The following is an 8,888-nucleotide window of genomic DNA, read 5'->3' as shown; positions in this document are numbered from 1 at the left end:
TACATGTCAATTCCAGTTCCTTCTCCCTCCCCTCCTCCCTTGCCCCCCCACAACTAACACCCTACCTATCCCATACCCTTTCTGTTCCCCAGGAAGGGTGAGGCCTTCCATAGGGGGTCTTCAGAGTCTGTCATAACATTTGGGATAGGGCCTAGGACCATCCCCTTGTTTCTAGGCTCAGGGAGTATCCCTTTATGTGGGATGGGCTCTCAAAGTTCACTACTATGCTAGAGATAAGTACTGATCTACTACAAGGGGCCCCATAGATTTCTGAGGTCTCCTCACTGACATCCACGTTCCATGGGTCTGGATCAGTCCCATGCTGGTTTCACAGGTATCAGTCTGGGGACCAAGAGCTCTCTCTTGTTCAGGTCAGCTGTTTCTGTGTGTTTCACCAGCCTGGACCCCTTTGCTCATCACTCCTCCTTCTCTGTAACTGGATTATAGTTCAGTTCAGTGTTTAGCTGTTCTCACAGTTCTTAATTTTAGAAGTTCAAGATCAATGTAAATAACTGTCTGCTGAAGGACCACTTGCTTCCTTTTAGAAGCAGCCATCCTTTCACCAAAGTCGCAAATGGCTCACAGAGATATTACTTCTCTAATAACTCTTTTCCTTAGGTTATTTATTAATCCAATACCTTAGGATTCTGACTTAATGAATTCATTAGCTCTCAAATGCCTTGTCTTCAGACAGAAGCACCATTAAGTGTTGAATGAAAATTTTGAGAAATTAAGTATTAAATCTATATTACCCAAGAAGCAGGGAAATTCTGTTTGAATATTTATGTAAGTCATCAAGAATAGAAAATAAAGCTTGTTGTTGCCATTAAATTACTCTCTAAGGGTTCAGAGAACATTATGGAAGAGGATATAGAAAAAATGTAAGAGCCAAATGGTTTAGGGGACACTCAAGATAGAAGGTTCTTTAAATAAACAAGAACAATCTCACATGAAGTTACAGAGACTGAGGTAGTATGCCTAGACCCTGATTGGGTCTGAACCAGATGGGGGTTCTAAAGGTGAAGGAAGATGACACATTAGCCCATCTGTAACCAAGAACCCATTTCCCATTGGCTTTCATCTTGTCAGGGTTCTACTATCGTTCTTCTTTAAGTTCTCACTTCTCCATACTCACTGTGGTCTTTTTCTAGTCCTCAGTAGCCATAGTCAGCTGTGAGCATTGATCAATGTCTCAAGAAATAATCATGAGTATGGTAGGCAGAGTAAGGAAGTTCAAGAACACCCAGAAAAAAGAATATCAAATATTTATTTAGGGAACACTTACACAATGAATGCAAAAAGCCACCACCATCTTATATCCTGGTGATGCAGGATGTTGCTTTCAGGGCTCTGAGCACCACCCAAAAGAGCACCAGTACACCTGTAACACCTGAGACACCACCCTAAAGGGGCTAGTACCTCAAATACTATTGGCTGAATGAGTCCCCACAACAGGGTCCAATACTGCAAAAGTGTTATAGAGGTAATCAATAATATTCTGTACTGCAAATCTGGCCAAGAACCCATAGATGGGGACTCTCAGGTCACCTGAGTAAATCTTCTAGTCTTATTTTGCCAGTAGACATGGATATCAAAGGGACCTTGAAATCGCATTTCCTTAACTAAAGATAATTACTACTCTAAATCACATAAGAGATGTTTCTTTTGTACTGGCTGCTGTTTAATAAGAAAAAATTTCTTCTTAAAACTGGTAAAAGTGGAGAGAATAAGTAGCAGGAATGTTCAGCCACAACTGGGGCATATATATGTCATATTTCATACCCAAGGCTCAAGGATTATTGCAGCTGTGTGGGCATAATTATTGTAAGAATGAGAGGTTAAGAAGAAAGACACAAGGCAAAACTGGTCTGGAAAGAACAGGGCTACTCCACTCATGAAGTTGCAACATAACTCTATACCAGCCAACATTCTATCACAAAGCAAAAGAGGCCTATGAGTCTCTACTTCTAATAGACAGTTCATGTTCTTTTTAGGACAATTGTTTTATGAAATGGCCTGGCTCCTTTTAAATCATCTGTGCTATAGTGGATGACACCAAACTCATAAATATATAGAAAATGTAAATGGTATATATGGATTGTTAAATAATATGAGAACATGAATTTGAGAGAGGTTTGGTGATGGGAAGAATTTGGAAAGAGTTTGAGTAAAAAATGATGAAGTTACATTGTCTAAAATTCTCAAAGATGTGATTGTAAAAGGGGGAAATAATTTCTTCTATAGAGTGGGAATTAAATGAATGAAAGTTTATAATGTTACAGTAATATGTCTGGTAAATGGAGCAAATATGATGCAAGAGAAATAAGGTCTAAGTACAAATCTATTTTATTTTGGAAAGTTAATTATGGTCATTTGTAATAGGTTCTTAAAGTTTCTATTGCAAAGTAAATTCATAAAACTTTAGAAAAATTTGTGGTCCCTTTGCTTTTATTTTTATGTTATTAAATCATTTTATTAATATTTATTTGGTAGTTACAATTTTCTCTATATATTGCTACTTTGAACTATTGGTGACTTCCTTTTGCTTACAGAAACTTTTCAGTTTTAAGAGGTCCCATTTATTAGTTGTTGATCTTTGTGTCTGTGCTATAAATGTTCTTTTCCTGTTCAGGAAGTTGTTTCATGTGCCAGGTTGTTCAAGGCTATCCCTCCTCCTTTCTCTTCTATCAAGTTCAGTTTACCTGGACTTAAATTGAGGACTTTGATCCACTTAGACTTGAGTTTTGTGCAAAGTAATAAATATGGATCTATTTTAATTCTTCTACATGCCAGCATCCTTTTAGACTAGCAGGATTTGTTGAAGATGCTGTCTTTTTACCACTGTGCATTTCTGGCTACTTTATCAAAATCGGGTGTCCATATGCATTTGGATTTATGTCTGGGACTTCATTGTAATTCCATTGAAGAAATAATATGTTTTTATGCCAAAACCATGTTGTTTTCATTACCAAAAATCTGTAGTAAATCTTGAAATCAAGGATGGTAGTACCTATAGCAGTTCTTTCATTGGTCAAGATTGTCTTAGTTATCATGGGTTTTATTTTTTTCCATATGAAGTTTAGAATTGTCCTTTCAAGGTCTGTAAAGAATTGTATTTTGATTTTGATTTTTATTTGATTTTGCATTAGATTCCATTTGGTAAGAAGGACATTTGTAAATGTAAATCCTACTGATTCATGAGCATGGGAGATCTTTTCCTCTTTTGAAATCTTCTTCAATTTCCTTTTTCAAAGACTTGAAATTTTTATCAAACAAGTATTTCACTTGCTGGGTAGAGGTACCACAATATATTATATATTATTTGAGGCTATCATGAAAGGTGTTGTTTACCTAATTCCTTTTTGGTTTATTACTCATTTGTATCTAAGTACTACTGATTTCAAATTTTTGCTCCAACAACTTTGTTGAAAGTGTTTATCAGATGTAGAATTATCCTGGTGGAATTTTTAGGGTCAGTTATGTATATTTTCATATCATCTGCAAATAACATTAACTTCTTCATTTCTAAATTTTATCACCATGATCCTCTTCAGTTGTCTTATTGCTTTAGCTAAAACTTCAAGGACTATATTGAATATGTAGGAAGATAGGATATCACCTACTCTTCTCCCTGATTGTAGAGGAATCACTTTGAATTTCTCGTCATTTAATTTGATGTGGCCTGTAGGCTTGTTGTAAATTGCCTTTATTTTTTTCAGTATGTCTTTTGCATCTCTAATGTTTCTAGGACTTTCATTATGAAGAGGTGTTGGATTTGGTCAAAGGCCTTTTCTGAATCTCATGAGATAATCATGTTTTTTTTCTTTCAGTTTGTTTATATGTTGGATTATATTTAGTGATTTTCATGTGTTGAACCAGCCCTGAATCTCTGATTTTAAACCTAATTGATCATGGAGGATGATCATTTTGATGTATTATTGGATTTAATTTGCACAAATTTTATTGAGTACTTTTACGTTTCTGATTATAATGGAAATTGGTCTGTATCTAAATTTTTGTTCAGTCTTTACATGGTTTTGCTACCAGGGTAACTGGGGCCTTATAAAATGAATTGTGCCAAATTCCTTGTTTTTTTTGGGTAGGCATGGCCTGTCTCAGTTCTCCCTTTTCTGCTTATCACAGTTTTCAAATTATAGACAACAAATTTAAGCATTAATAACACGAGAATAAGAAAAATATGCAATAATTGAAATAAAATATAACCTATAATTTAACACACAAACAAATAAAAATTAAATAAAAGGAGGCTGTTAGAGCAGTTTAAAAGGACCAGTAAGAGTCAGTAGCAGGATAAAAGAAGGGACAGAGAAGAATGTAATCAACTACTTTATGTGAATGGAGTAAATGTCCCATGGAAACCCAACTGCATTTGTAATTTCATAAGAAATTATTATTCCATTATATACACATTTTTTAAAGTTCTAGACTACAATCAACTCAATAATAATGACATAAAATGTATCTTCCAAACAATATGTCACAAAATAGCAAAAATGAGGAATTTGTGCTATGCCTAAATTGGCACTTAAGAGGTGGTAGAAATTAATACCTATAGCCATATCTCATTAGTAAATGCCTTAGTATTTTATTGATTCAAAATGCCTTATAGTTATGAATTCTTTTTTCTTTAATTTTTGGTTTTTCAAGACAGGGTTTATCTGTAAGCTTGGACCCTGTCATGGAGATCGCTCTGTAGACCAGGTGGACCTGGAACTCACATAGACCTCCTGCCTGCCTCTGCTTCCCTGAGTGCTGGGATTAAACTCTTGTGCTACCACCATCTGGGTCAATAGTGACTTTTTAAATTAGGTGACTTCATAAATCATGAATAACAGAAGTATATTTTAAAACTATAAAATAAAATAAAACTCCTTTTGGTTTTTTAAAATGTCATAAATAGAATATGAATGAAGATAATGAACCAAATAATCAAAGATGCACAAAATCTATTGGCTACCAATTTGCCAGCTGCTACACCCACCCCATCCACCCTCCACTCCCCAGGCAGGATAGGGATAGGGCCCTCCACAGGGCCTCCTTAAAGTCCACCACATCACCCTGGGCTGGGCCTAGGCCCTTCCCCATGTGTCCAGGGTAAGAGTGCATCCCTTCATGTGGGATGGGCTATCACGGTCATTTCTTACACCAGGGAAAAAATACTAATCCACCAAGAGGGGCTCCCTAGAGTGCAGACACCTCCTCATTGACATCCATGTTCAGGGATCTGGATCAATCCTGTACTGGCCTCCCAGACAGCAGGGTACCAGGCTTTTGAAACCCACCTGAACAAGGGGGAACACATTGACCCCAGATACATGTAATCTTTAACTTGACAACAAAAGTGCAAAGCAGAATCACTTGTTGTCTTTTCAAGAAAAACTAAACTCTGTTTCCTCAGGGATAATGAATCACTTTAGTTTGGATTTATTTTTTCCTCTTTCCATGAATAAAGTCAGTTTAGTTTTCCTTACATGAAAAAAAAAGGAAATGGCTTAGCTGGTAACAGATGTTCTTCACAAGAATGAGGATTAAGTCCACACTCCAGGAATCAGGCAAGAAGCCAGTATCATGATCCAAACCTATAATGCCATTCTAGAGAAGAAGTGACAGTTTCCCCATGCTTCCAGGTGAACCAGTTTAGAGTACCTGATGAAATTCTAGGCAGATGAGATATCCTTTTGAAAAAAAAAAAAAAAAAGGTGGAAGACTACTATAAAAATGACAATGAGCAATGTCATCAGAACAGACCTCTACATATACAGGCACACGTACCAAAAACCAAAGGCACACATGCACAAACACACACACACACACACACACACACACACACACACACACACACACAAACACACACCATGTAAAACTAATGGATTCCAGAATTATTGTGTAAAGCAATGATATTCACAACATGTAAGTAGAAAACTTGAATGCAATCTTAACAATGAGAAGTTAATCATAAGCAATGTGACTTATTAATAACTACCGTTGAAGAAAATTTCAAGCATTATATATTCATTGGAATATTTTTATATTATAGAACATAAAATTTCTTGTATTATAACAATTAGAATAAAATATTAAAACATATATTTTGAATTGAAAATGTATTTGTGAATTTCTCAATAAAGCTAATCAGCATGTTAGAAATACTTAGAATTTGACACTTTGAATTAAAAACATATTTGTTACGATAAATATGTCTGCCAAAAGCTGCCTGAGTCCCACCACCATGTGTGTGCTTTACTCCAGCCACCTGCCCGACTTAGGCCCAAATGAATACACAGAAACTTGTATTAGGTTCAATGCTGCTTGGCCAATGACTAGGACTTCTCATCTGTTAGCTCAGTCTTAGATCTATATATTTTATAAGACTTATCTTATCGGACACCTTATTGGCGTCCCTCCTTGTTGGTAGATAACATTGTTCTGCTGGAGGAGGCGAACGGGAAAGAGGGCCCTTCCTGTTTCTCCTTTGCTTAAATATGAGTCTCCTTGCTATGTCACTTCCTGCCTAGATCATCACTTCTCTACCACATTTCCCAGAATCCTCCCTGACTTCCAGTCTCTTCTAACTTACTGTCTCATTGGCCAAACAGTATTTTATTCAACAATCAATAAGATAAACATACACAGTACATTCCCCATCACATATTTATTCTTTGCTTTGTGATTTCTTTTTCAGGATGATAAAATATAATATAGCTTCATAGGATTGTATAATATGAAGATTTGGCTAGCATTTTAGTTTAAATAACTACAGTCAGCACCATGAACAGTACTGAAATTTTCTAAATCATGCATCACTGTCTTTAAGTAATGAATTAAATTTTAACTATAGTTATGATTATCCAGTGTGACATATGAAAATTCAGAATACACTGCCTTTTATATTTTGTCCATCTAATAAATACACTCATTTTTATGGTCCCATTTGTTTACTCTGTGCTGTCAACAATATGCTGACTCTGAACAACAGCAATATCAAGTGAAATCTGTTTTATTTTTTGCCTCCTGTAATCATATCTCGATGGAAAACAATAACCAAAAACAAAAGCTTTAAATATTTCATATTTTCTATTACTTTGGAAAGCCAGGAATTATACAAAAGATTGGTTTTTATTCTAGACATTGGTTTTACTTTTTTTTTTTTTTTTTGCACTTTTCTCTAAGACTCCCATGTCCTTCTTTCGGGGTTTGAATACTGAACACTTACTCGTGTTGGTAGGATTCCAGTAGAAACCAAACATTAGGGCCTGTCTCTCAGTGAAGATTTTAAATAGAGCATAAAGGGAGCTAGTACATCTTCACAAGAGAGAGCTCAGCGGGAGTTCAGTGAAGGAGCAGAGTGGTACTAGGGCATTAGGCACCAGCATGGAATGTAAGCATGGTTAGAAAGAGAATTCACTGAGAGGCCTCAGAGAAATAACAAGACAGCAGAAAAGAGCAAACCAGTGAACAGAAAAGAAACTGTAACTCAACACAAAAGATTCAGAGAAACAACTGAACCAGTCCATGAGAATTTTTAAAGAGGTTAGTAAAGGTTAAAAGGTACAGAGATTGCTGAACCCTGAGAAGCTACACAATGGTAAGAGAAGATAGAAGGCCCAGAACAAAGCAGGCTTAAAATCAAGAAAAGATGCTTCTGTTGAATTTCATGCTGTCCCTTGTAACAGATATGTCCTTGGAAAGCAGTTCTGCAGGGTGATAGTATCATAAGCATAGTATCTGTACCATTTGACAATATCAAATTATTTTCATCAACTTTATGTACTTATAAAGGGAAATAATTACACTAAGGTTAATATGCCTTGAAAATGAAACCTATTTTTAAAACACACACACATTGTTTAATATGTAGGTCAGGTTTATTTGGCCTTTTTGGCTTTTTTGAATGCTTTAGAAAATATACAAATACTGGACTCTTTTCAGAAAGAGAATATTTGAAAGAAACACAGATATTTTGAGTTAATTTGTTATCATGTATTTTACTCATTTGTAGTGAAAGTTAAGAAATGCATATTTTTCCTCCAATTTATAGGCAAATCTCAATGTGAGGAATTCTAAAACTATATATATATATATATATATATATATATATATATATATATATATATATTAGTGTTTTGAGGCTTTGCAGACGCTGCTGTCCCCTGTCACCTTTCTTTGCAGCCATGGTCAACCACACTGTGTTCTTCGACATCACAACTGATGCAGAGCCCTTGGGCTGTGTCTCCTTCAAGCTATTTGCAGACAAAGTTCCAAAGGCAGCAGCAGAAAACTTTCGTATTCTGAGCAGTGGAGAGAAAGGATTTGGATATAAAGGTTGCTCCTTTCACAGAATTATCCCAGGATTCATGTCCCAGGATTGTGACTTCACACGACAGAATATCACTGGCAGCAGGTCCATCTATGGAGAGAAATCTGAGGATGAGAATTCATCCTGAAGTATACTGGTCCCGGCATCTTGTCCATGGCAAATGCTGGACCAAACACAAATGGTTCCCAGGTTTTATCTGCACCGCCAAGACTGAGTGTCTGGATGGCAACAATGAGGTCTTTGGGAAAGTGAAAGAAGGCACAAACATTGTGGAAACCATGGAGGAGCATTTTGGGTCCAGGAACAACAAGACCAGCAAGAAGATCACCATTTCTGACTGTGGGCGATAAAGTGGAAATTACCAATACAGAACCAAGTAGAAATATAAGGGCTATTTAAAAGGGAAGAGCCTTACTTATAGAACAACCTAGCCAGCTGGCGTGGCAGCCAACAGTACAGCAAGCCAAAAGGGAAAATCAAAACGCAGCCCTGACCCTCTCACTCTATGTCACCGTGACCACGCCCAGCCATGGCTACAGGTTCCCCTACA

General features: G+C 36.4%; 1 pseudogene; it reads left to right on the top strand.

Moving 5' to 3' along the window:
* Positions 1–8,192: 8,192 nt before the first annotated feature.
* LOC113835948 lies at positions 8,193–8,688 on the top strand (annotated as a pseudogene).
* The last annotated feature ends 200 nt before the right edge of the window (positions 8,689–8,888 follow it).

Source organism: Cricetulus griseus, chromosome 5 (assembly GCF_003668045.3).
Source record: "Cricetulus griseus strain 17A/GY chromosome 5, alternate assembly CriGri-PICRH-1.0, whole genome shotgun sequence".
Classification (NCBI taxonomy): Eukaryota; Metazoa; Chordata; class Mammalia; order Rodentia; family Cricetidae; genus Cricetulus; species Cricetulus griseus.
The sequence above is the reverse complement of the archived record's forward strand: the minus strand, read 5'-3'. Positions and strand labels throughout refer to the sequence as shown.